The sequence below is a fragment of the Tachyglossus aculeatus genome, assembly GCF_015852505.1.
Source record: "Tachyglossus aculeatus isolate mTacAcu1 chromosome 12 unlocalized genomic scaffold, mTacAcu1.pri SUPER_6_unloc_1, whole genome shotgun sequence".
Lineage (NCBI taxonomy): Eukaryota > Metazoa > Chordata > Mammalia > Monotremata > Tachyglossidae > Tachyglossus > Tachyglossus aculeatus.
Window position 1 is genome coordinate 437,337 of NW_024044828.1, and position 27,477 is coordinate 464,813.

The window sequence follows — 27,477 nt, forward strand, 5'->3', positions numbered from 1 at the left end:
AACATGCCTGGAACTGATTGTGGAAGAGATCATGAGCCCAAGGACAGTAAATGCTCGATAAATATGATTGAATGAATGAATCAATGAATGAATCCCATGGGGAGCGCACAGTCTTAGTAGGAGGGATAACAGGAATTTAATCCCCATTTTAGAGATGAGGGAACTGAGGCACAGAGAAGTTATGTAACATGCCCTAGATTACACAACAGGTAAATCATGAAGCTGGGATTAAAAAACACGTCTTCTGAATCTCAGAACTGTGCTCTTTCCACAGCTCTCTGAAAGATCATATGAATGGCACTTGGGAGATATTGAATGTTCTAATATACATTTCAAAAGTTGGCAATATTCACATATCCACACCTAGAAGTTTAATTTAGATAATTAAAAGAGAATTAACAGGAAAGGGGGACAGCTAACAGAAAAATCCAAGTCTGCCAGCTTGCTTAAAATTTTTCCATAGAAGTTTTAAGTTTATTTATGTGTTAAAAGGTATTACTCATGTGGTGGCCTTTACCAGGTGACAAAATAGAGTGGTTTCCAAGAGATATAGCTCCTCTTCCCACCTTCCCCTCCCGAGACACTCTAGCCCCAGGCACCTAGTGAAGAGAGGAGAAACCGGAGCAAATAGCCCATCTCCTGGCCTAGTGGATAAAACACTGGCCTGGGAGCCAGAAAGGCTTGGTTTCTAATCCCTGCTCTGCCATTAGTCTGCTGTGTGACCTTGGGCAATTCACTTCCCTTCTCTGTGCCTCAGTTACTTCATCTGTACAACGGAGATTAAGACTGTGAGTCCCTTGTGGGAAATAGACTGTGTCCAACTTGATTAGCTTGTATCTACCCCAGCACTTAGAATAGCCTGTAACTTAGTAAATGCTCAACAAATACCATTAATAAAAAAGAAAAAAACAAGAGCCCTCTTCCCAAAATATCTGCAGAGGAGTAAATGCAGAGAAATGTCTGCTGGGAAATGTAGTACCTGAAGAAAGCTTTGCTATTTACAGTATGTAATTTCCCAAAGATAATCCTCTTTCCCTCAGCCTCTAGTTTTGCTTTCAAAAAAAGGTTTGCTTGCTAGCTTAACAACCCAGCTAGCCATTGGGAAGATATAGTTCCAGTAAAACTTCAGAGCAGGCTAGGCTCACCGCTCAGAGGTAACCTGCCCTCCGCTCTTGAACTCATAGAAGAAGAGATTTAAGATGAGAGGATGTATTTCTCAGCATAAAATATACTATTCATCAGTGATATTTATTGAGTTCTTACTATGTGTACAGCACTGCACTAAGTGCTTGGGAGATTACAACGCAGAAGAGATGGTAGACACATTCCCTGCCCAAATTGACCTGGGGCCTTTGAACAATCTGTTGCTCCCCAGATCTGCTAGAAGGAATTAGACTGATCCTGAGAAGAGAAGACGAATGAAAAGGTCACAGCCCTCGGGGTCAGAAGACTTGCTGTGTGAACTTGGAAGTCACTTATCCTCTCTGGGCCCCAGTTTTCTCATCGTAAAATGGGGATTAAACACGTTATCCCTCCCTCTTTAACTGTGAGCCCAGTGTGACGCCGGAACTGTGTCTGTTATGACTGTATCGATTCTACCACAATGCTAGACACACAGTTCATTCATTCATTGATTAAATCATATTTATTGAGCGCTTACTGTGTGCAGAGCACTGTACTAAGCGCTTGGGAAGTACAAGTTGGCAACATATAGAGACGGTCCCTACCCAACAGCTGGCTCACAGTCTAGAAGATTATTAGCACTTAAATATCTTTATCATTATTCTTAATATCTGGAGATCCAGTGTCTCTGTAGGCAGAAATCTGGAACAAGGGAAGGAGATATAGTGCCATGCTTGTTTACTACTAAAACTCTGCTAAAAATTATTCAGTGACAATAAAGATGATGGTGATAATGACAATAAGGATGAAGATGGAAATTAATTCCAAGATCTGGGTGAGAATACCATTGAGGATCATGGAAAAGCAAAGTAACTTTTTTATTTCCTACTGTGGCAGGTGGTAGAAGATGACTGACTCTTCAACTAAAATTGGTGCTCCATCTTATACTTCCCTACCGCTTGGTACAGTGCTCTGCACACAGTAAGCACTCAATTAAATACAATTGAATGAATGAATAAGAATTCCTTCTTAACAGAGACCCCAATGGATGGAATACAAACAGCTAGAGACGTTTCTTGAATCAGATTTTCATGTGCTATGCTTCTCTAGTAAATGCAAATATGTTTTCCATAAAAATGAATCTTTTTGGAAAAAAAATTGTTTTCTTCTCTTTTTCATCTAATTGCCTACAGGCACCACAGTAGGCAATTGTTAAATGTTAAATGTTTCAAAATGGAACCGGTATTAATTTCTTCTCATCTAATAGTAAGGGATTTTAAAACAACAGAAAAAAGTTTTTTTAACATTTCTAATCACTAGATATCTGAATGAATTTATTTTAATACGTTTTGATGCAAAACCCCAGGTTCTCTCTGAGACTAGGGATTTTTTTCCCCAAATTCATTCTGGCATTTGTTAATTGCCTACTATGTGTTTAGCATTGTGCTAAGAGCTGGGAAAGTTATAATCAGTGGACAGGGAATGAGCCTATCAACACTGTTGTAGTGTAGAAGCAGCGTGGCTCACCCACTCTTCTAGACTGTGAACCCACTGTTGGGTAGGGACCGTCTTTATATGTTGCCGACTTGTACTTCCCAAGCGCTTAGTACAGTGCTCTGCACTCAGTAAGCGCTCAATAAATACGATTGAATGGAAAGAGCATGGGCTTGGGAGTCAGAGGTCATGGGTTCTCATCCCGGCTCGGCCACATGTCAGCTGTGTGACTTTGGGCAAGTCACTTAACTTCTCTGTGCCCCAGTTACCTCATCTGACAAATGGGGATTAAGACTGTGAGCCCCACGTGGGACAACCTGATCACCTTGTATCCCCCAAGCGCGTAGAATGGTGCTTCGCACATAGTAAGCACTTAACAAATATCATCATTATTATTATTACTCTTTCAAGAGCTTAGTACAGTGCAAGCAATGGTACTTATTGAGCTTTTACAGTGCAGAACACTGTACTAAGCACTTTGGGAGAATACAATATAGCAGAGTGGACATAAATGTTCCCTGCCCCCAACAAGTCTATGGTCTAGCTTGACATTAAAATGAGTGAATAATTTATAATATAGAATTTATTCTGAGCTAACATAGTTTGCTCCAAAAATGCTGACATTTACCAATGTGTCAGCTGGGGAAAGGGCAGTACTGTAAGAAACTTGGGATATCTCCTATCAGTTACCAGAATTAGCCACAAAAATTTGTCATCCAGGCATTTTGAAGAGTTCCAAATAGTAAATTCAAACTTTGGGGTGGAACTCGGCCTGCCTATGCATTTGGAAAATATCCAAAAGACATTACTCTGATTAAATTCAAATCCCACTATGGATATTATAAAAAGATGTACAAACAAGCATCTTCAGTCATAATGACCACAAGATACACCTGCAGGAGGAGATAAAAGGTATGGCCCACATAGAGTTTATGAAAGAACTTTAATGAAAATTAAAGTGTTTGTTTCAGCAGTAATTTATCCTTTTTAATCTTTCCCACTGACAAATGTAATCTCTGCTTGTTCAATTGCCATTGGTCTTTTGAGTTACAAACCATTCTATTCCTTTAAAAATGCACTATCTTCTCATTTTGGGGAAAGCTTCCTTGGTTCTCTAATTTCCACCACCGGGCTGGAATGGAAGTGAAGGTGGTTCTAACTTTTCACAAAGTACCCACCTGTATGTTTTCTTAATTAGCTCAATTCACTTTTCATTCAATCGTATTTATCGAGCGCTTACTGCGTGCAGAGCACTGTAGTGTAAGAGTTAGAGAAGCAGCGTGGCTCAGTGGAAAGAGCAGGGGCTTTGGAGTCAGAGGTCATGGGTTCAAACCACACTCTGCCAATTGTCAGCTGTGTGACTTTGGGCAAGCCACTTAACTTCTCTGGGCCTCAGTTACCTCATCTGTAAAATGGGGATTAAGACTGTGAGCCCCCCCCCACCCCCCGCGAGGGACAACCTGATCACTTGTAACCTCCCCAGAGCTTAGAACAGTGCTGTGCACATAGTAAGCACTTAATAAATGCCATTATTATTATTATTATTAATCCATTTATCAACTGGCTCCTTCCAACAAATCCAATCTCTAACTGTAACCATCATGAATTTGCAGTCAAAAGGAGAAAAAGTATACAGTTTTGTTCCCTGAAATCATTTTCATTTCCTTCCCATTTATTTTTCCCTTTTATTTTTTTATGTGAAAAATCAAAAACCTAATTAAATAGGGAAATTGACTTTTTCAGTTAAAAATAAGATAAAAACCTTTCATAGAAAGGAGCTAGTCTTAATACTGCTCCAAGATAAAGACGTTCCAAGCTAGTTCTCTAAACTCTCTGGGAGAACAAATACTGTTACGAATATTTTGTCCATACCATGACCAAGTAGTTTATATTTAAAGCTAGACAGACCTCAGGAATCTAAGGATTCACCACACAAGCGTGGGCTTTATGTATTAACTGTATGATTCCTGAGATCTTGCTCTGTGAATGAAAAGAGGATTTAAAGTGACGTGATACAGTCACAACCAATTTTAAGTAGGAGATATCACCGGAGTGATGTCAGGATTTGCTAAAATTCAGCTGTGGGACCTGTTAGTGGATCTTCTAGGTAAATTCCAGGTGCTGATTCCTTTGGGGAGAGACCTAACCCCTTTTAGCCTCTCAACATTTCTAAATGCCAGATTAGATAACTGATTTAAATTTAATTTAAGATATTAAGATGAAAAACCCCAGGTTACTTTTGAGAATGGGGATTTTTTTTACCAAATTCATAGAAATCAATCAATAAGTTGTATTTTTTGAGAGCTTATTGTGTGTAGAGCACTGTACTAAGCTCTTGGAGGAGTACAATACAGCAGAGTTGGTAGACTCATTCCCTGTCCACTGTTTGTATCTTACCCAGCTCTTAGCATTATGCTAAACACATAGTAAGCAACTAACAAGTGCCAGAATTATTGACAGTTAGCTCTATGGAAAGATGAGTGTGAATGTAGGGGAAAAGCTAAACCTCAGTTACCCCATCTGTAAAATGGGGATTAAGATTGTAAGTGCACCCTAGGACAGAGACTATATCCAACCTGATTATTTTGTATCTACCCCACTGCTTAATACAGCGCCTGGCCCACAGTAAGTGCTTAACGAATACCTTATTAAAAAAAATGCCAATTGTGGTGGGACCTAAGGTTTATGTCTTTTTGTTCTTTGCTGAATTGTTCAAGAAAATTAACTCTGATTTCTCACCATCAAGAGCATGTTAATCTTTCTGTTGCTGTTGGGAACATAATCATCAGGTCCATCACTGTTTATTTCAAGCTAGAGAAGGCAGCCTGGCAAAAGGAATACATCTAAATGAAAACAGTGAATTTAAATCTCAGACTTACTACAGGATGTTTGATAGGAAGAATAGAATTGAGTACTTCTTCCATGTACTGGTGAATGAAATGCAAGAGAAGAGAATGAAACCTAAGAGGAAAAGGCTCATCATATGCTAGTCTACACAAGTAAATCCATGTATCAGTCAAACAATAGCATTTATTAAGTACCTCTTCATTGCAGAGCACTGTACTAAGCACTTCAAAAAATATAACAGAATTAGTAGACATAATTTCTATCCTCTAGAAACTTAACATCTAGTGGGGAAGACAGACTCTAAAATAAATTACAGATAGGAGAGAGGGATTAATGTGATCATTTCACCTCTATCATATTCTCCCAAATGCTTAGTACAATGCTTTGTACCCAGGAAGCACTCCTGTCTGATTAATTTATTGATTAATCAATCAATCAATGGTGTTTATTAGACCCTTACTGTGTGCAGAGCACTGTACTAAGCACTTGAGATGCTACAACAGAGGTGGTAGCCACGTTCCCTGCCCATAGTGAGCTTACAGTCCAATGAAGATTTTACGCTGAAATTCTGGGCACAATTAGAAAGGTCTGGATGGCTAGGCTATCCCTGCAAATGGTTGGAATATACAGCAATAGCTGAAATTTCCATGTCTTCAAGGCTCCACTCTGGGACCAACAACATCTGCCTTAACACCTTATTCTCGTCTCTGGCTCAAAAAAAAAAATTGTGGTAGTTAAGCGCTTACTATGTGCCAATCTATTAATTTTATTTGTACATATTTATTACTCTATTTATTTTATTAATGATATGTATATAGCTATAATTCTATTTATTCTGATGGTATTGATGCCTGTCTACCTATTTTGTTTTGTTGTCTGTCTCCCCCTTCTAGACTGTGAGCCTGTTGTCGGGTAGGGACCGTCTCTATATGTTGCTGACTTGTACTTCCCAAGCGCTTAGTACAGTGCTCTGCACACAGTAAGCACTCAAATATGATTGAATGAATGAATGAATTTCTGCACACAGTAAGCACTCAATAAATATGATTGAATGAATGAATGAATGCTAAGCACTGTTCTCAGAGCTGCAGTAGTTACAAGGTAATCAGGTTGTCCCACGTGAGGCTCACAGTTTTAATCCCCATTTTACAGATGAGGTAACTGAGGCACAGAGAAGTTAAGTGGCTTGCTCAAGGTCTCACAGCAGCAAGTGGCAGAGCTAGGATTAGAACCCACATCCTCTGACTCCCAAGCCTGGGCTCTGGCCACTAAGCCATGCTGCTTCTCCTGTTCAACTGTTCCACCTCCCCCAATCCTTCACCAACCCACTGAGTTTATGTTGTCTTTCCAAACAACAAGGGTGGTAAGACAATGTGTAGATTTCATTCTTTATACCAACATTTCACCTTCTCTGAAAAGAAACCAATGTTGAAAAACTCAAAGTACAATCAATCAGCCGGTTAATGGTATTTTTGAATGCTTACTACATGCAGAACGTACTTTGGGAAAATATAATACAGTAAAGTTGGTAGACACAGTCCCTACCCACCAGGTAGTGGATGACAGTTGTTAAAATAAACTACAGATAGGGGAAACAGCAGAGTATAAGGCTATGTAGAAGCAAGAAGGAGCTTGGCTCAGTGGAAAGAGCATGGGCTTAGGAGCCAGAGGTCATGGGTTCAAATCCCAGCTCCGCCGCTTATCAGCTGCGTAACTTTGGGCAAGCCACCTAACTTCTCTGTGCCTCAGTTACCTTATCTGTAAAATGGGGATTAAGACTGTGAACCCCACGTGGGACAACCCGATCATCTTGTAACCTTCCCAACACTTAGAACAGTGCTTTCCATATAGTAAGAGCTTAACAAATTCCATCATTATTATTATTATTATATGTACATAAGTACTGTGGGGCTGGGGATTGGGGGAATATCAATGTGCTTAGAGGGTACAGTCCCAAATGCAATGTGCTTAAAGGGTACAGTCCCAAATGCACAGGTGATGCAGAACATAGGGTACACAGGATAAGGAAATGAGAGGATATTTATTTATTTATTTGTTTATTTTTGTAATGGTATTTGTTAAGCGCTTACTATGTACACTGTACTAAACAATGGGGTAGATACAAATTACTCAGGTTGGAAGTAGTCCATGTCTCACATGGGGCTCACAGTCTTACTCCCCATTTTCCAGATGAGGTAACTGAGGCCCAGAGAAGTGAAGTGGCTTGCCCAAGGTCACACAGCAGACAGGTGGCAGAGCCAGCTATAGAACCCAGGTCCTTCTGACATTCAGGACTCTGCTCTATCCACTATGCTGGGCTGCTTCTCGTGTTAGTCAGGAAAGGGTTCTTGGAGGAGATATGATTTTAGTAGGGCTTTGAAGATGGAAGAGGTGATGGACTTTTGGAGGCAGGGAATTCCAGGCCATGCAGAATCCTGACCCAAATGGCTTAAGCTTTAGAGGAAATGATGCGGCCTAGTGCCACTGGGCAAGTCACTTCACTTCTCTGTAAAAACGGGGATAAAGATTGTGAGCCCCAAGTGTGGACGGGTACTATATCCAACCTGATTAGCTTGTATCTACCCCAGTGCTTAGTACAGTATAGTACATATAGTAAGCACTTAACAAATACCATACAAAAGTCTGATATTCACACTGCAGATAACTGACTGATTGACTGATTGATTCAAATTGAGTATTTAAAAAATCAAACTGAGTTACTTTGCCTAAAAGTGGAAGAATATTTTTTCTGGTTAATGACTGTCATTCTATCATAGAACCTGCAGCAGGAAACTAGCAATTGTCCAAAGCTGAAATAGATGGAAATGAACATCTGCACATTTATATAAGCTTGTTTTGTTAGATCCCTGGATTTGGACAGATGAGAAAATCCATCCAAGTCCATCTATTAAACAATGTTTCAGAGCAAAGGGCATAAAATGTAAGTTTCTTCCAGCATGGTGGCAGATTATTACAACTAATGCTTTTATGAACCCGTGGATTGTAATGACTCGTTAGGGACAGTTTTACATGGAATCCTATTAAAACCCCATTAAACATAACATGCATTTGGGATGAGAAGCACTGAGCTCATGGATTCTAGCGTAAATGAATATTAAAAACAAATGGAATTTTACCCAGATTTATTGGCGCAATCTTTGTTGGAAGCACTTGAGAGAGTATGATATAGTTGATGCTTGTGATTCCTGCCTATCAGACACTTACAATCTAGTAGGGAAGACAGATGATAAAATTAATTACCATTTCGGTAAGTAACAGGCACACAAGTGAGGTGAATATCAAAGTGCTAGGGCATATAAACACAAGTTCATAGGTGACACGGAAGGGGAAAGAGAAAGGTGGGGATTTGAGAGGTTAGTCAGAGAAAGCTTCTTGTAGGAAGTATGATTTTAATAGGGCTTTGAAGATAGGAACAGAGATGATCTGTTGGAAAAGAAGGTGGAGGGAGAGCAGGGACAAGGGGTAAATAGTGAGAGAGATGAGAGTGAGAGACAGTAAGTAGGCGTCACTGAGTGAGTGAGTTAGAGGAGTGAACAGGTTGGGTTGTAAAGGGAGGTGAGCAAGGATAGGTGGAAGTGGGTGAGCTCATTAAGTGCTTTAAAGCAAATGGTGAGGAGCTTCTATTTGACATGGAGATGGATGGGCAACCACTGGACATTCTTGAGGACTGGGGAAGTGTGTGCGGAACAATTTTCCAGATGTGTCATCTGGGCAGGAGAGTGAAGTATGGACTGGAGAGGGGAAGGATTGAATGCAGGGAGGTCAGTGAAGAGGTTGACAATGGTTGAGGTGGGATATGGCAAATGTTTAGACCAGTGTGGTGGTGGTTTGGATGGAGGGATGGACAATTCTATAGTTACTGTGAAGGTATAACCAATAGAATTTGGTACCTGACCAGATATGTTGTTTGTAAAGAGAATACAGGCGAGGCCGTGAGAGCGAATGAGTTCTCCAAAGGGAGCTGGTATAGCTGGAGAATAGAAGGGGACCCAGATACCCAGATAGCTCACGTCTAACTTAGCACTTAGTACAATGTCTGGTACATTGTAAGCACTTAACAAATACCATTGTTTTAAAAAAAGGAAAAGGAAATCATAATCATCATCAGAGCCAGGACTAGAATGGATGCGCCTTGTGGGCAGGGAAATTGTCCATAATATTGTTCTCTCCCAAGTGTTTAGTACAGTGTTCTGTACACAGTAGCCATTCAAAAAATGTCATTGTTGGATAATGGGTTTCAGAGAAAAACATTTGTGTTTAAAAGCTATCCTATCTGAGCAGGAACACATAACTCCAAACCTACTAATGGTAGTTTTCAGGACAATGGTGGTCTAAATGTCCTGCAGACTGTGAGCCTGTTGAGGGCAGGGATTGTCTCTCTTTATTGCTGTATTGTACTTTACAGTGTTCTGTATGACTGAATGAATGAATAAGCGGAATGGACATGGAAAACGGGAGAAGGAGAGGTGGGGGAAAGGTGGACGGGCCACTGTGCAATCACATTTCAAAGAAACAAATATGGCAAAGGAAATTATTGGTCTTTGACGTATGGAGAACCATTTCAGCAGAACTCTTTTTAATCAACATTATTTTTGCAGTAGATTTAAAACCATTTGGCAGATTGCTCTATTTTGCAGTTTTCAAGACACACTCTTCCATTTGGCTTCAAAGACGAGCCATTTACCTCTGGGGTTCACATTTCAAGTCATTTTTTAGCCATTTTGCAGCCGTTTGGTTCTACACATTTAATCAAACTGGAGTCTTTAGATGTACTCAGCGGCACTGAAAATATTAGCAAAGTCACCGCATCAATAACTGTGGCATTTTTTGTTAGAGAAGCAGCATGGCTCAGTAGAAAGCATACGGGCTTTGGAGTCAGAGGTTATGGGTTTAAATCCCGGCTTCGCCAGTTGTCAGCTGTGTGAGTTTGGGCAAGTCATTTAACTTCTCTGTGCCTCAGTTCCCTCATCTGTAAAATGAGGATTAAGACTTTGAGCTCCACATGGGACAACCTGATCACTTTGTATCCCCCAGCGCTTAGAACAGTGCTTTGCACATAGTGATCATGTAACAAATATTATTATTATTATTATTATTATTATTGTTATTGTTATTATTATTATTATTATGTACTTACTCTTTGTCAAGTACTGTACTCATCAGGTAGGGCACAGTTCCTGTCTCACATGGGGCTCGTAAGTCTAAGGAGGAGGAAGAATAGGTATTGAGTCTACAGATGAGGAAACTGAGACCCAGAGAAGTTAAGTGATTGCCCAAGGTCACACAGTAGACAAGTGGCAGAACCAGGATTTAAAACCCAGGTCCTCAGACTCCTAGGTCAATGCACTTTTCATTAGGCTACACTGTTTCTCCCAAACTCAACCAAGTAAAATAATGTACCGCAAATTAGTCAGCGGGCACGGATTTCTCTAAGTCCTGAACTATCTAGAGGCATATAAAGTCATTAAGAGTCTAAATTGTTGCAAGTGTTTACCATCCAAATTGTAGATAGTGAGTGTCTAGGGATGCCTTGTTTTATAATCATGTTTAATTGACCAGTTTTCTACCCTAGAAATGTTTGCTAGAGCTCAGAGGAGCCCTATAACCAACAACTAGGACAGGGGGCATCCACACTGGAGCACAAGAAATTCTTGGGTGCCAGTATGAATTATTTTAAATGTTGTCAGTACAACACAATCAAGCCATTAAAGTTAGTATGACCCCTTTAAATGATTGAGAACAATCAACCAGTGGTATTTATTAAGTTGATTAATGAACTGAATGAACTGAACTGAATGACATGAACTCAATACTGATGCCAGTATGAATTATTTTAAATGTTGTCAGTACAACACAATCAAGCCATTAAAGTTAGTATGACCCCTTTAAATGATTGAGAACAATCAACCAGTGGTATTTATTAAGTGGTTACTGTGTGCAGAGCACTGTACTAAATGCTTGGGAGCCGAGATGAGCTCTAACTCTGAATTTATGCAGCCATAGCCATGTGATCCTAGGCTCCAGATACAGATTCAACACTGACAGGGTAAGGGAACATTAAGAGGAGGCTGAACTACCTCCTCCCCTCCTGGTAGGCCTTTAGATTTTCATATTTCCTAGATTTTCATCTTCAAGAAAGAGAAAGAGTTGATGGGATATCACTGGGTAAACTCACTCCTCCCCATTAATGACAAGTTTGGTAACAGAGAATTTAAGGCCGAATTCTGCTATTTCACACATGGATAGGCAAAGTAGAAAATTGGATCAGAAAAGCTAGCAGGCCTTTGGGAGATTGACGAAGGTTGATATCATGGGGTATTAAGCTACCAAACTAAAACTTACAAGGGTGGGAGTAGTGTCTAACCTGACCTTACTGCAGAAGGCTCATAATAATAATGGCATTTATTAAGCGCTTACTATGTGCAAAGCACTGTTATAAGCACTGGGGAGGTTACAAGGTGATCAGGTTGTCCCACGGGGGGCTCACAATCTTAATCCCCATTTTACAGATGAGGTAACTGAGGCACAGAGAAGTTAAGTGACTTACCCAAAGTCACACAGCGGACAATTGGCAGAGCCAAGATTTGAACCCATGACCTCTGACTCCAAAGCCCGTGCTCTTTCCACTGAGCCACGCTGCTTCTTCATCCCGCTACTGGAGGCATTTCACCAGTGTGACCAACAAACAATAGTTAACATGAAATGAAAAGACTGAAACAGAACCAATACAATCCATTATATCATCCATGAGGTCGCCATGGAGCAAAATCCCCGTTGTCCAGCATAAACATACATATATAACTGACTGCTTAATATTATTAGAAATAATGATAACAATAATAATATTTGTTAAGGCTTACTATGTAGCAAGCATGGTACAATATGCTGGGATAGATACCAGATAAATCAGGTAATCAGTGACAAAGTGTTAGGATCAATCACTTAATTAATCAATGTTATTTATCAACAGCTTTCTGGATGAAGAGCACTATATTAGTCACTTGGAAAAGTACAACAGAGTTGGTAGACATGTTCCCTGCCCAATGCTGCCTGAATTATTGTAGTAAGTGCTCAATACATACCATTGTTTGATGAATTGATCACTGGCAACAAAGTCCTAGACTCAATTAACAGCACTGAAGCAGTGTTCATCACAGCACTGCCTTGCTGGGTGGTATATCTGAGAAGAATGCAAGTGAGAGACCCTGAAAGACAAGAGATGGAAACATGAATGAGGTAGGTGCGAGGTGGGAGGTGGGACGGCTCTCTTCTTCTCATTCTCACAGGATTCATACTCATAGCTGCAGGATTCCTCATGAAATCTGAAGCAGGGTCAAGACTCCATTTCCTTAAATCACTTTATTATTATTATTACAATTATTATATTTATTAAGTGCTTACTATGTGCCAAACCCCCTCTCAGGGTTGCCCCTGGAGAGTTTCCAGTACTCTACCAGTCTCAATTATTGGAGGGAGAGTTAAGCAGAGGTATATCCATTCTATTCCTAGCTTGGGCAGTGGCTGGCGAGCGGAAGGCAATCTGCTACAAGTCAAAACTCACCTGTGCTGGGAAAGAGTAGAGGGCAAAGACTCAAGTTTACTGCGCAGAAGGAGACAATGGTAAACCACATCCATATTTTTACCAAGAAAACTCTATGGATACACTACCAGAGCGACTGCAAATGGAGGTTGGGCGTTCTGGGAGTGATATAAGATTGCCTTCTGAGAGATTCCCTAGGTCAGAATAACTCAGCTTGATTGTGTTCTGGGGCAAATTAATTTGATAATCCAACTTCAAACTTCAACTTCAACAATTCTTGTCAATGTTCAATATGTCATCTGGCATGCTCTACTTTCCCTTTTCACCCTACCTTTGGCACATTTAATGAAGGCAGCAGTTTCTCTTTCTCAGAGACAAGGAAGGGGAAGAGATGAAGAGTAGGGGGAGAGTGAAGTGAGTATACATAGTACCCCCTTAACAAATATCATCATCATCATCATCATATAAAGTGGTCTCTCTTCAAAACTGATGCTACTGATAGGTACTAACAAGTGAATTGTAAACTCTTTGAAGGCAGGATCGTGCTTCATTATTTTATAAAACTCTTCCAAGTACTTCATAAAGTGCTCTATACACAGCAAGTGATCAATAGATACCTCTGATGACTGACTGAATGGAACTGAAAAGACCAACAGCTGACCAACATGACATTCTGCACTACATTCGTGTAATAATAATAATAATGACGATATCGGTTAAGTGTTTACTATGTACCAGGCACTGTACTAAGCGCCGGGGTGGATACAAGTAAATTGAGTTGGACACAGTCCCTGTCCCACGTGGAGCTCACAGTCTCCTTCCCCATTTTATGGATGAGGTAGCTGAGGCCCAGAGAAGTGAAGCGACTTGCCCAAGGTCACACAGCAGACAAGTGGCGCTTACTGTGTGCAGAGCACTGTACTAAACACTTGGGAAAGTACAACAATGAACAGTGATATTCCCTGCCCACAATGAGCTTACCGCAAAATTACTCTTGTTCTCTTTTCCAAAAGTTCAAAGGAACTTCCATTGCTCTGCTAATATAAATTCATACATTGCCCCCTTCACAATGTGGAAAGGAGGCGGTTTCCCAAATGTCCATGGGGCTCAGCCTTGAAACGCTTCCTCAGAAAGGGAGATATTTGAAGAGGAGCTTCAACAGTCCTGAAACGCTTCCTCAGAATGGAGAGACTTGTATTTGGAGAGGAATTTCAAAACCTACCTTCCCGAGTACCTGCCTTCGCCCACTTGATCTGGCACAGTGAAACTGGGAATTAGGAATTACGGCAGCTCAGTGCACGGCCCAGCTTCCAAACGTTGGCTTTTGAGTCCCTCACCAGCAGTCAGGAGACAGGCCAACGCTGCTACCATTGATTTCCAGTAACATCAGAGGTCCCTTGGAGCCAGGCCGGCTCTCTAGAGAGATGAGGCTGACCTAAGCCTGACATGACTAACTTCATTTTAGAAAGGCCACCAGTTCAGGGTCATGACTAACTGTCCCTTACGGGTCCTGAAATGGAGTTGCTAAACCGCCTGCCTAGGCCGTTAAACGATCTTTTCCTGCCGTTACTGGTTCCTCAAGAATGGGAGGGGTTTCTTCAGGAGCTAACCAATTAGAAGCTACCATGACTCTTGGTTCTCAACGATCCACTCCCTCTCGAGGGTTTATCAGACTCATGTAGACTCCTGGGATGGAAGGCCATCCCGGCTCCTATAGAAAGCCCAGAATCGTTCCCTGGGCCTCCTTGCTGTTGGGGTTGAACTAGATTTCCTGTTCTTAAGCACTTACTCTATGCCAAGCACTGTAGAGAAGCAGCGTGGCTCAGTGGAAAGAGCACAGGCTTTGGATTCAGAGGTCATGGGTTCAAATCCCCGCTCCGCCAGTTGTCAGCTGTGTGACTTTGGGCAAGTCACTTCATTCATTCATTCATTCAATTCTATTTATTGAGCGCTTACTGTGTGCAGAGCACTGTACTAAGCACTTGGGAAGTACAAGTTAGCAAGATATAGAGACGGTCCCTACCCGACAGCGGGCTCACAGTCTAGAAGGGGGAGACAGACAAAACAAAACACATAAACCAAATAAAATAAATATGTACAAGTAAAATAAATAGAGTAACAAATATGTACAAACATATATACATATATACAGGTGCTGTGGGGAGGGAGGTAAGGCCGGGGGGATGTGGGGGGGAGAGGAAGGAGGGGGCTCAGTGTGGGAAGGCCTCCTGGAGGAGGTGAGCTCTCAGTAGGGCTCTGTACCTCTGTACTCGCCCCTAGCTAAGTGCGGGCATGTACTGCTTAGTTTGGTGCTCTGCACACATTCATTCATTCAATCACATTTATTGAACGCTTACTGCGTGTAGAGCACCATACTAAGCGCTTGGGACAGTACAGGTCGTCAACATATGGAGACGGTCCCTACCCAGCAACAGGCTCACGGTCTAGAAGGGAGAGACAGACAACAAAATAAAACTTCACTTCCCTGGGCCTCAGTTCCCTCATCTGTAAAATGGGGATTAAGACTGTGAGCCCCCCATGGGACAACCTGATCACCTTGTAACCTCCCCACCGCTTAGAACAATGCTTTGCACATAGTAAGTGCATAATAAATGCCATTATTATTATTATTAAGTCAAGGATGAAAGGGATCTGGCATTCCACAGGCTGCATTTCCACGGAATAGTGAGGAGGGGACGGTTTGGATGGGTGCAATGCTGAGATGGGTAGCTGCAGTAAGCGCTTAATAAATGCCATCATCATTATTATTATTATTATTACCAAGCACAGGGGAAGATACAGAATAATTAGGTCGGACAAAGTTCCCGCCCCACATGGGCCTCACAGTCCCAGGGAGAGGGGAATACAAGTATTTTATCCCCATTCTTACAGATGAGGAAACAGAGGCATAGAGGAGTTCATTCATTCAATCGTAATTATTGAGCACTTACTGCGTGCACAGCACTGTACTAGGTGCTTGAGTTAAACGACTTGCCCAAGTTCACACAGCTGGTAAACAACTGAACTGGTATTATCCTGCCTACTAAGTTCAAGCTCTCTGCACTCGGCCACACTGCCCTTAACAGTTTTATTTCTCTATGTGAATGCCTTGAAGTCAAAGGTGAATGTCTTAATGCTAAAATTAAATGTCCAGGGATTTGCTCCCTCAATTATTTTTCTTACCCATAACTCCTTGAACAGTACCATGCATATTGTAACTACTAAACACACTCCAGCCAGGATTTTTTTATCAATATTCAGTACATTGGGAAGGTTGTGACTGATGTACAAGGTTCAAAATGCCCGAGGTGGGAACCCTCTGAAATCTGCTCCTTTAATAATAATAATAATAATAATAATAATGATAATAATAATGGCATTTATTAAGCACTTACTACGTGCCATGCACTGTTCTAAGCGCTGGGGAGGTTACAAAGTGATTAGGTTGTCCCACGGGGGGGCTCACAGTCTTAATCCCCATTTTACAGATGAGGTAGCTGAGGCACAGAGAAGTTAAGTGACTTGCCCAAAGTCATACAGCTGATAATTGGTGGAGCCAGGATTTGAACCCATGACCTCTGACTCCAAAGCCAGTGCTCTTTCCACTGAGCCACGTTGCTTCTCGAACTGTAAGGCCCTAATGCACCTAATGTTTTGGTTCATGTCAGTGTTGTTCATTTATTATTTCTGCCAACTTCAGCATGCTATTTCATCTCTTCACCAATCATCCCCACTTTTGAACCTTGGCTGAGCTGTCCGGTGAAATGGGCTGCTTACAATGTCCTTCCTGTTGTGATAAATCCCACTCCCCTCCCTCTCCCCCCTAACCTTCCCATTCACGTTTCCAAGGTGACATTTCTCCCCCTGTAGAACTCTGAACTCACTGCCCTGGTTTCTGAGGTCCTGATGTACCTTCTCCCTGCCCCTCCCCTATTTCTCTCCCCTCCAAGACTTCTCTTTCTTTTTCTTAGCTTTTTCATGATCAGTTCTCCTTAACAGCTTCTTCCCTTTCCCAGTTTGCAGTCCCCACCTCTCCTCCCAGGGCAGGGTCGGGAGAGGGCATGGAGCAGTAGTCCAGGAAGCTGCCTGGGGGTGAGGGTGGTTCCCAGTTCAAAAAAGAAGAAAAAAGTTCAAAGAAAGTAAAGAGGCAGGGGAGAGAGAAAATGTGGTAATGGCTAGTCTGAATCCCATTTGGGTCTGCAGCTCTTCAATCTGCTGGCATCTTCAAACCATTCTTCTCATTCTTAACAAATTCCTGGTAATTCTCCCAGTTTTGTCCAATGCTTTCTTAGCCTTGAACTCTGCCTTGATGTAATTTTGCTATTTTCATTGATTATTGTTTTCCCAGTGGACTTTATATCTATATTAATGTTGGTCTCCGCCTCTAGAATGTAAGCTCATTTTTGTTGTTGGGCTTTTTATGGTATTTGTTAAGCACTTCTTTTATAATAATAATAATAATGATGGCATTTATTAAGTGCTTACTATGTGCAAAGCACTGTTCTAAGCACTAGGGAGGTTACAAGGTGATCAGGTTGTCCCACGGGGGGCTCACAGTCTTAATCCCCATTTTACAGATGAGGTAACTGAGGCACAGAGAAGTTAAGTGACTTGCCCAAAGTCACACAGCTGACAATTGGCAGAGCTGGGATTTGAACCCATGACCTCTGATTCCAAAGCCCATGCTCTTTCCACTGAGCCCCCCGTGGGACAACCTGATCACCTCGCAACCTCCCAGCACTTAGAACAGTGCTTGGTACGTAGTAAGTGCCTAACAAATACCATCATTATGATGATGATGATGATGATAATGATGATGATAAGAGGCTGGACTGGACAAAGAAGTCTCTAAATTTGATAGAAAAGACTATCCCTGATTTTCTCAATGTCCATAACCAAGCCAATCTGAATTAACTAAGGAAAATGTCAGTGTGCTGCCTCAACTGCTTTTTTAGGTCACGAAGCCAAATTCTGCCATCAGCTCCTCCTGGAAAAATCCTTAGGTTCATCCATTATTGAGACATGGAAAGTTCCCTGGCACTGCTTTTCCGAATGCAAATGCAATACGTATAGAGCACTCTGAAAGCATCGCTGATGAATGATTACCATTGGAGAGTCAATAAATTATGGCAGGGTATTTACACAAAGAAAGCACCTTTCGGTCTGAAGTGCCCACACTGCTTTGACCAGTGCCTCCGGAGGAGATTGCAAACCCGTGTGGTAGCAGTTGACATTAGGGAAATTGGAGACGTTGGTTTATCAAAGAAAATGTTGGGAGGATATTAAACGAAAGATCAGCAGGATACCACTTGCAATTCACACAGGAACTTATTACTTCTTTTAATTATGAAAAGTGGGTGAAATCTGAAACTCTGAATGAACTGTAATATCAGTTTAATGGAAAATCAGAAGGGAATTCAGATTTTAAACTATTATTAAAACTCTGAGGAAATGGTATTAACAGAACTCCAAATATCGTGATCACTCAATAAATCAATCATATTTATTGAGCGCTTACTGTGTGCAGAGTACTGTACTAAGCACTTGGGAAGTACAAGTTGGCAACAACTTGATCATCACAATCAATCAACGGTATTTACTGAGCGCTTACTGTGTGCAAAGCACTATACTAAGTGCTTGGGAGAGTAAGATATAACAGAGTTGGGAGACATGTTCCCCTCCCACAAGAAGATTATGGTCTAGAATATCATTACTACTACTTTCATTCATTCAATCATATTTATTCAGTACTTACTTTGTGCAGAGCACTGTACTAAGCGCTTGGAAAGTACAATTCAGCAATAAAGAGAGACAATGCCTGCCCACACCGGGCTTACGGTCTAGCAGGGGGGAGATAGACATCAAAAGAAGTAAACAGGCATCAATATAAATAAATAGAATTATAGATATATACACATTAAAACAAGTAAACAGGCATCAATATAAATAGAATTATAGATTTTTACATATATACACAAGGGTTAGGCGTGGGGAGAGGGGGTAAAACAAAGGGAGTGAGTCAGGGTGATGGGGAGGGGAGGAGAAGCTGAGGAAAAGGGAAGCTAAGTCTGGGAAGGCCTCTTGGAGGAGGTGAGCCTTCAGTAGGGCTTTGAAGGGGGGAAGTTTGATTGGCGGATTTGAGGAGAGAGGGCGTGGGCCACGGTCTACGGCAGACAGATGAGAACGAGGCCGAGTGAGAAGGTTAACACCAGAGGAGTGGAGTATACGGGCTGGGATGTGGAAGGAAAGAAGGGAGGTGAGGTAAGAAGGGGCAAGATGATGAAGAGCTTTGAAGCCAATAGTGAACACTTACTTTGTTCAGAGCTCTGTACAAGGCATGTGGAAGACAGAGAGAAAAAATAAGAGACCAAAAAATTGGAGAAGTACACCGTACAGTGGAAAGCCCAGTGGGGCTTGCCCAAGAGGGAGAACTGATGGCTTTACCCAATTTTACAAATGAGGAAAGTGAGGCCCAGAAATGTTAAGTGATTTGCCCATGGTCACACAGCAGGCAAGAGGCAGAGCTGAGACTAGAACCCAGGTCTCCTGCCTCCCAGGACAAATGTCTTCCCATCCCAAGAAACTTTTCTCCTAGCTGGACAGATCTTTCCCTAGATTGTAAAGTGGTTTCTGTGTTCTGTTCCTTAGAGTTAGCACAGATACAGTGGGGATAAATCAGCATACTAGGCTGGAGGACTCAGGAAGCTCGCTGCAATCATGCAGCTTTGTCCCTGTACGGAGACTTCATTCATTCACTCATATTTATTGAGCACTTACTGCATACAGAGCACCGTACTAAGTGCTTGGGAGAGTACCTGATTACCTTGCATTCCCCCCAGCACTTAGAACTTGGCACTTGGCACATAGTAACCGCTTAACAAATGCCATTATAATTATTATTATTTACAATACATAATAAATAGACATATTCCCTGCCCACAGTGAGTTTACAGTCTAGTATAGGGGGAGACAGATATTAATATAAATAAATAAATTACAGATATGTACATAGGAGCTGTGGGGCTGGGAGGGGGGTTGAACAAAAGGAGCAGACTGTACTAATCACTGGGGCAGACACAAGCTAATCAGGTTAGACATAGTCTATGTCCCGCACGGGGCTCACAGTCTTAATCCCCATTTTACAGATGAGGGAACTGAGGAACAGAGAAGTTAAGTGACTTGCCCAAGGTCACACAAAGACAGGTGGCAGGGCTGGCATTGGAACCCAGATCCTTAATAATAATAACACCAATAATAATAATGTAGGTATTTGTTACGTGCTTACTATGTTCCAAACATTGTTCTAAGCACTGGGGTAGATACAAGGTAATCACATTGTCCCACATGGGGCTCACAGTCTTCATCCCCATTTTACAGATGAGGTAACTAAGGCACAGAGAAATTAAGTGACTTACCCAAGGTCACACGACATTGTCCCACGTGGGGCTCACAGTCTTCATCCCCATTTTACAGGTGAGGTAACTGAGGCACAGAGAAATTAAGTGATTTACCCAAGGTCACACAGCTGACAAGTGGTGGAGGCTCTCTCAGGCCTGAGCTCCTTCTTCTAAGCCATGCTGCTTCTCTAGATTGTAAATTCGTAATTGGATGGGAATGTGCCTTCTTCTTCTGTTGCACTGTACTCTCCCAAGCACTTAGTATAGTGCTCAGCACAAAGAAAGCACTTAATAAATATGGTTGACTGGTTGATTCCTTCTTCCATAGCACAGCCATTTACCCACTATATAACTTTTTCTAAGGCTTTCCATTATCTTCATAGGTTGGTAGGAACACTAAATAACAATAATAATAATAATAATAATGGTATTTGTTAAGCGCTTACTATATATCAAGCACTGTTCTAAGCACAGGGGTAGATACAAGGCAATCAGGTTGTCCCATATGGGATTCACAGTCTTAATCCCCATTTGACAGATGAGGTAACTGAGGCACAGAGAGGTTAATGACTTCCCCAAAGTCACACAGCTGATAATTGATGGAGCTGGGATTAGAACCCACAACCTCTGACTCTTGCCACTAAGCCCCACTGCTTCTGGTATAAATGAATAAATGAATTCTCCTATAAATGAATTTTTCCACTGTTTTCTAACTCAGAGAAGATTCTAAGTCAGAAAAGCACTATGGCCTAGTGGATAGAGCATGGGCCTGGGAAGAAGGACCTGGGTTGGAATTCTGCTCGTCTACTTGCTTGCTGTGTGACCTTGGACAAGTCACTTCACTTCTCTCTGCCTAAGTAACCTCATCTGTAAAATGGGTATTAAGACTGTGAGCCCTTTGTGTGAGCCCGCTGTTGGGTAGGGACCATCTCTATATGTTGCCAACTTGTACTTCCCAAGCACTTAGTACAGTGCTCTGCACACAGTAAGCACTCAATAAATACGATTGAATGAATGAATATGGACTGTGTCCAACCTGATTAGACTGTATCAGTGGTTAATACAGTGCCTGGCACTGTTAGGCGCTGAAATTATATTAATTTCTGTCTCCCCCTCTAGACTGTAAGCTCGTTGTGGGCAGGAAATGTCACTGTTTATTGTTGTATTGACCTTTCCCAAGTGCATAAGACAATACTCTGCACACAGTAAGTGCTCAATAAATATGATTGAATGAATGAATGAATCCTTATATCTTGTCATTTCCCTGATCTGCATTTATTTCAATGTCTGTCTCCCTCTCTAGGCTGCAAGCTCCTTATGGGCAGGAATCATATTTACCAACTCTACTATCCTGTATTCTCCCAAGTGCTTAATACTGTGTTCGGCACACAGTAAGTGCTTTACAAATGTCACTGATTTACGGTGCTGCAGAAAGAGTAAAAAATGGGCACCTTTCTTAATCTGATTGATTTTCCTCTTTTGGAGAAGTCTAAGGATCTTGAGCTCCTAAATGCAGCCAGATTTGCTTCTGAGCTACCTGAGCCTAAATCTGTTGATCACTTCAAAGTTTCTGTAGGATCTACAAACACAATAGGTAATACAATAGAGGTCTTTATGGTATTCCCAGAATTTAGATGCTTGGGCATTTCATGTCATCCTCTCTCCCCCATATATACCAGCCAGCAAAACTGTATCATGATGATGATGGCATTTGTTAAGCACTTACTATGTGTCGGGCACTGTTCTAAGTACTGCGGTAGATACAGGGTAATCAGGTTGTCCCACATGGGGTTCACAGTCTTAATCCCCATTTTACAGATGAGGGAACTGAGGCCCAGAGAATAATAATAATAATGGTGTTTGTTAAGTGTCTACTATGTGCAAAGCACCGTTCTAAGTGCTGGGGGGATAAAGGTGATCAAATTGTCCCATGTGGGGCTCACAGTCTTAATCCCCATTTTACAGATGAGGGAACTGAGGCCCAGAGAAGTTAAGTGACTTGCTCAAAGTCCCACAGCTGACAAGAGGCAGAGCTGGAATTAGAACCCACGATCTCTGACCCCCAAGCCCATGCTCTTTCCACTAAACCACACTGCTTCTCCTCATCGGATTAACTCCAGAATAGGAAACTGAAAATGTCAAAGACCTTCTGGTGAGGGATCCTATTTTATCACCTCATTTCAAAGATAACAGCCACTATCCTTTTGTCTGAGAAGCATCAAACTCGACTCTAAGCAATTATCCATCTAACACATCCAGTCCACTGCCAAATCCTGCTATTTTTTTCTGCACAACAGTTTCCTTCCCACCGAAACTATTACCTTCCTTGCATAAATTCTGGTCTTGCCTTGACCAGATTATTATAATAGCCTCCTTGCTGACCTCCCGGACTCCAGCCTCACTATACTTAAGTGCTGGGACAGTCTCTGTTCTGCAAGGGTAACACAATCTGAAAAATGCAGGAGTTTTGACAAGGTCTTCCAAGGTAGACCTTCCTTTTTTCTTTTCATAGTGGTGGAATCAGGATTAGAACCCAGGTCATCAGAAACCCAAATTCTCTGGCTCTGAAGAGGCTCAGTCTAAAAGAGGGTATAAGAGGATAAGTGCTTGCAATGTCCCAGGTGCTTTATACTAAGTGCTGGGACAGTTAATCGGGTTTAATGCAGCCCGTGTCCCCCCATTTTATAGATGAGGCAACTGAGGCACAGAGGAATGAAGTGACTTACTTGCCCCTGGTCACAGAGCAGACTAGTGGCAGAGCTGAGATTAGAGCCCAAGTCCTTCTGAGTTCCAGGCCTCTCTTTCTTTCTTTCTTTTATGTAATTTATTAAGTGCTTACTATGTGCCACGCACTGTTCTAAGTGTTGGGGAAGATACAAGGTGATCAGATTGTCCCACGGGGGGCTCACAGTCTTAATCCCCATTTTACAGATGAGGTAACTGAGGCACAGAGAAGTTGTTACTTGCCCAAAGTCACACAGCTGACAATTGGCAGAGTCAGGATTTGAACCCAAGACCTCTGCTCTGTCCACTGGGCAACAACTGCTTCTCTTCATTGGGCAGAAATTATGCTAGAGTTGGACTGCCTTCTTGTGATTCCTCTTTTCGGGAGCCACAAAGAGGTTGGTAGAAGCCAGCTGAATTATATTCTGAAATTTCTGAGCACACTGAGCCTAAAATAGTTGGCCTTTTCGGCCCCATGCACTGATAGGTGAACTTCACCATCAGTGGTATTTTCTTTGACCACAAAGGGCACCTAGATGATAATAATAATAATGGCATTTATTAAGCACTTACTATGTGCAAAGCACTGTTCTAAGCGCTGGGGAGGTTATAAAGTGATCAGGTTGCCCCGCGGGGGGCTCACAGTCTTAATCCCAATTAGACTGTGAGCCCGCTGTTGCTAGGGACTGTCTCTATATTTTGCCAATTTGTACTTCCCAAGCGCTTAGTACAGTGCTCTGCACACAGTAAGCGCTCAATAAATATGATTATTAAATAATACAATTGAATGAATAAATGAATACAGATGAGGTAACTGAGGCCCAGAGAAGTTAAGCGACTTGCCCAAAGTCACACAGCTGACAATTGGCAGAGCCGGCATTTGAACCCATGACCTCTGACTCCAAAGCCAGTGTTCTTTCCATTGCTGCTCTCCCTCTTCTAGACTGTGAGCCCGTTGTTGGGTAGGGACCGTCTCTGTATGTTGCCGACTTGTACTTCCCAAGCGCTTAGTACAGTGCTCTGCACACAGTAAGCACTCAATAAATATGATTGAATGAATGAATAAAGAGAGTGGAGGGAGACTGGGGGAGATCAAAGGATAGGGACAGGGACCTTGAGGGAGGTCAGAGGATAGGGAGGAGGTGATACCTGGCCACCAGGCCAAAAGTTCCAGGGAATTTTACTTCAGATGAAGGAAAGCCTCCCTGCTATTATCGATCAATCAATTAATCAATTGTATTTTAAAAGCACTTACTGTGTGGAGGGCACCTTACTAAGCGCTTGAGAGCATACAAAACAACTCCCTGCTCACTAGGAGATAACAATCTAAAGGCCTTAAAAAGTACAGTTCCAAGTGCATTAGTGATGCAGAAGGGGGCGGGAGTAAGGGAAATGAGGGAAATCCTCAACTTGGAGGATTTTTTAAAGTGATTTTTAGGCTTCGAAGACGGAAAGGATGGCAGTATATGAAGGGGGAAGGAGGCCGGCCTCTGTGGTGAGAGAGGATCAAGTGAGTAAAGAGGAGAGAAGCTTGCCGGCTGAGTTTGTAGTAGGAAGTCAGAGCGGTAAGATAAGACGGCGTGAGCTGATTGATGATGAGGATGAAAGTGAAGATGACGATACTACACCTGGACAAGTCTCTGCTGTCAAATAATGATAATAATTTTGGTATTTGGTGAGTGCTTACTATGTGCAAAGCACTGTCCTAAGCCCTGGGGAGGTTAAAAGGTGATCAGGTTGGCCCACAGGGGGCTCACAGTCTTAATCCCCATTTTACAGATGAGGTCACTGAAGCCCAGAGAAGTGAAATGACTTGCCCAAAGTCACCCAGCTGACAATTGGCAGAGCCGGGATTTGAACCCATGACCTCTGACTCCAAAGCCTGTGCTCTTTCCATTGAGCCATGCTGCTTCTCTGCTACTCAGAGTACTCACTCACTACTCTGCTACTCACTCACTACTACTCACTCAAAACTCTAAGGAGTTTTCCCGAGACCCCAGGGAACCGGTGATAGGCTGGCTGGCCAGGGGATGGAAGGGAGCGGTCGCCCAGGTGGACCTCGGCCCAAATGAAAGTAGCCGCCGAGATTTGGGCCTAGGGGTGGATGTGACCCACACTCACACTCAAGGTCGTACCCTCTGGACCCTTGCGGTATATTGGGCTCTGTATATATGTATATATGTTTGTACATATTTTTTACTCTATTTATTTATTTATTTATTTTATTTGTACATATCTATTCTATTTATTTTATTTTGTTAGTATGTTTGGTTTTGTTCTCTGTCTCCCCCTTTTAGACTGTGAGCCCACTGTTGGGTAGGGACTGTCTCTATATGTTGCCAATTTGTACTTCCCAAGCGCTTAGTACAGTGCTCTGCACATAGTAAGCGCTCAATAAATACGATTGATGATGATGCTGATTGGGCTCGGACAGTCCCCTGGAATGAACAGGGAAGGGCGGGACTCTCCAGTGGACCGACCCAGCTACATTAAACCAGCATCTCCTGGTGCTTGGAATTGAACAACTCCTGGATGAGAGGGAGAAGACTCAGGAACCAAGCCCCTGGTCCCTCCCTGCTCAAGAGGGCTTACTTCGTGCGGTGGGAATGGATGCACCCCCAGGGCTGGCCCACCGTTTGAGGGATAGGGCCACTGGGATACAAACCCGGAGCACTTTGGCCAATGTGGTCAACAGTGACTGGTCTCTATTCCAGTCCCCTGAGCTGCTGATTACCAGGCGCATAACGTCCATGATTAGGAAAGGCCAGGGGTTCAGGAGAACAAGGCCCGTCCCAACGAATACTAAAAGGGACCCCCACCGACCCCCACAGAGGGTCGGTTCAGGAAGACTGAACACCCACCGACCCCCACGGCGGGTCGGCTCGGGGAGATTGGGCCCAGGAGAGTGGGTGGCCATATGGCGGGAGTTAAGGGAGCGGGGCTTTCCTACGGATGAGCTGGATGGGCTGCCCACACATATCCTGAAGCTGCTCACTCAGGAAGGTAGACCCAAGGCCCCAACCACCACGGACACGGGAAAGTAGAAGGGGGATCCGTTGGACGGCACCACGGTCCTCTCACAACCCGGCTGCTCCCCGCATATGACCGTCCTAGTAAATGATCGTCAGGAAGTCTCCTTACCGGTAGACACCAGGGCCCGGATATCTATAATAGCAATGAGGGCATTTATTAAGCGCTTACTCTGTGCAAAGCACTGTTCTAACAGCTGAGGAGGTTACAAAGTGTTCAGGTTGTCCCACGGGGGGCTCACAGTCTTCATCCCCGTTTTACATTCATTCAATCATATTTTTTGAGCGATTACTGTATGCAGAGCACTGCACTAAGCGCTTGGGAAGACCACATTCTGTCCCCATGTTCAACCATCAGTAATGTGCGAAAAACTACAGCAAAATAAACAAGGCATTACCGGAGAGAAGGCGGACCAGATGTTTCTGTATCAGGCTGGGCGGCGACGTGATCCTCTGGGCAATGGTAAACTGCACCAAGGCTGTAAGACCACGGTGCTACCTATGCGTAGGAAGGATTCTTGGCAAGGAGGCCAACCATCAATTCCAGATAATGTTGCCATAACTGGGGTCACTGGGAAACGGGGAACCCTTCCCGTCACCCGAGCACCCAGCTATTCAAGAAATTTGCAAGCTAAAGCATGGGGATAGGAAACTTAACCACTTTGCCTTCAGGGCGACAGCTATCAGATTGGGAGATCAAAAGGGAATTCCTTAGAGGGAAGGCACCTCCCCCTAGCAAAGGGTTGCCTCCCTCTTAGTGAATGGCTGCCTTCCTCAATCTAAGGCACCTCCCCCTAGAAACTACAATGGCCGTAATTAGGAGTGAATTGGGAGTGAACTTGCCATTGTTCTCCCAGCCTAGGAACAACTGGAGGGGTTTTGATTTAATCATTATTTCTGACTTGCTACTACCTTAAATTTAGCTAAATTAGTAAAAGAGAATAGAGAAGCAGCGTGGCTCTGTGGTAAGAGCCTGGGCTTTGGAGTCAGAGGTCATGGGTTCAAATCCTGATTCTGCCAATTGTCTGCTGTGTTCCTTAGGGCAAGTCACTTAACTTCTCTGTGCCTTAGTTACCTCATCTGTAAAATGGGGATTAATAATAATAATGATGGTACTTGTTAAGTGCTTACTATGTGCAAAGCACTGTTCTAAGCGCTGGGGAGGTGACAAGGTGATCAGGTTGTCCCACAGGGGACTCACAGTTTTTATCCCCATTCTACAGATGAGGTAACTGAGGCACAGAGAAGTCAAGTGACTTGCCCAAAGTCAAACAGTTGGCGGAGCCGGGATTTGAACCCATGA

General features: G+C 42.7%; 1 long non-coding RNA gene and 1 other non-coding gene across 2 annotated transcripts in view; one reads left to right on the plus strand and one right to left on the minus strand.

Annotated features, from left to right (window-relative positions):
• Positions 1-14,509, minus strand: part of LOC119921157 — a 46,007-nt gene extending 31,498 nt beyond the window's left edge. The window contains exons 1-2 of the long non-coding RNA XR_005448474.1: positions 14,247-14,509; positions 12,567-12,689 (exon numbers count right to left, since the gene is read on the minus strand). This is a non-coding gene — a long non-coding RNA (uncharacterized LOC119921157). The remainder of the gene's footprint in view (positions 1-12,566; positions 12,690-14,246) is intronic.
• LOC119921180 lies at positions 12,898-13,035 on the plus strand. Its single transcript, XR_005448486.1, has one exon. It is a non-coding gene; the product is annotated as a small nucleolar RNA SNORA7 (small nucleolar RNA).
• Positions 14,510-27,477: the final 12,968 nt, after the last annotated feature.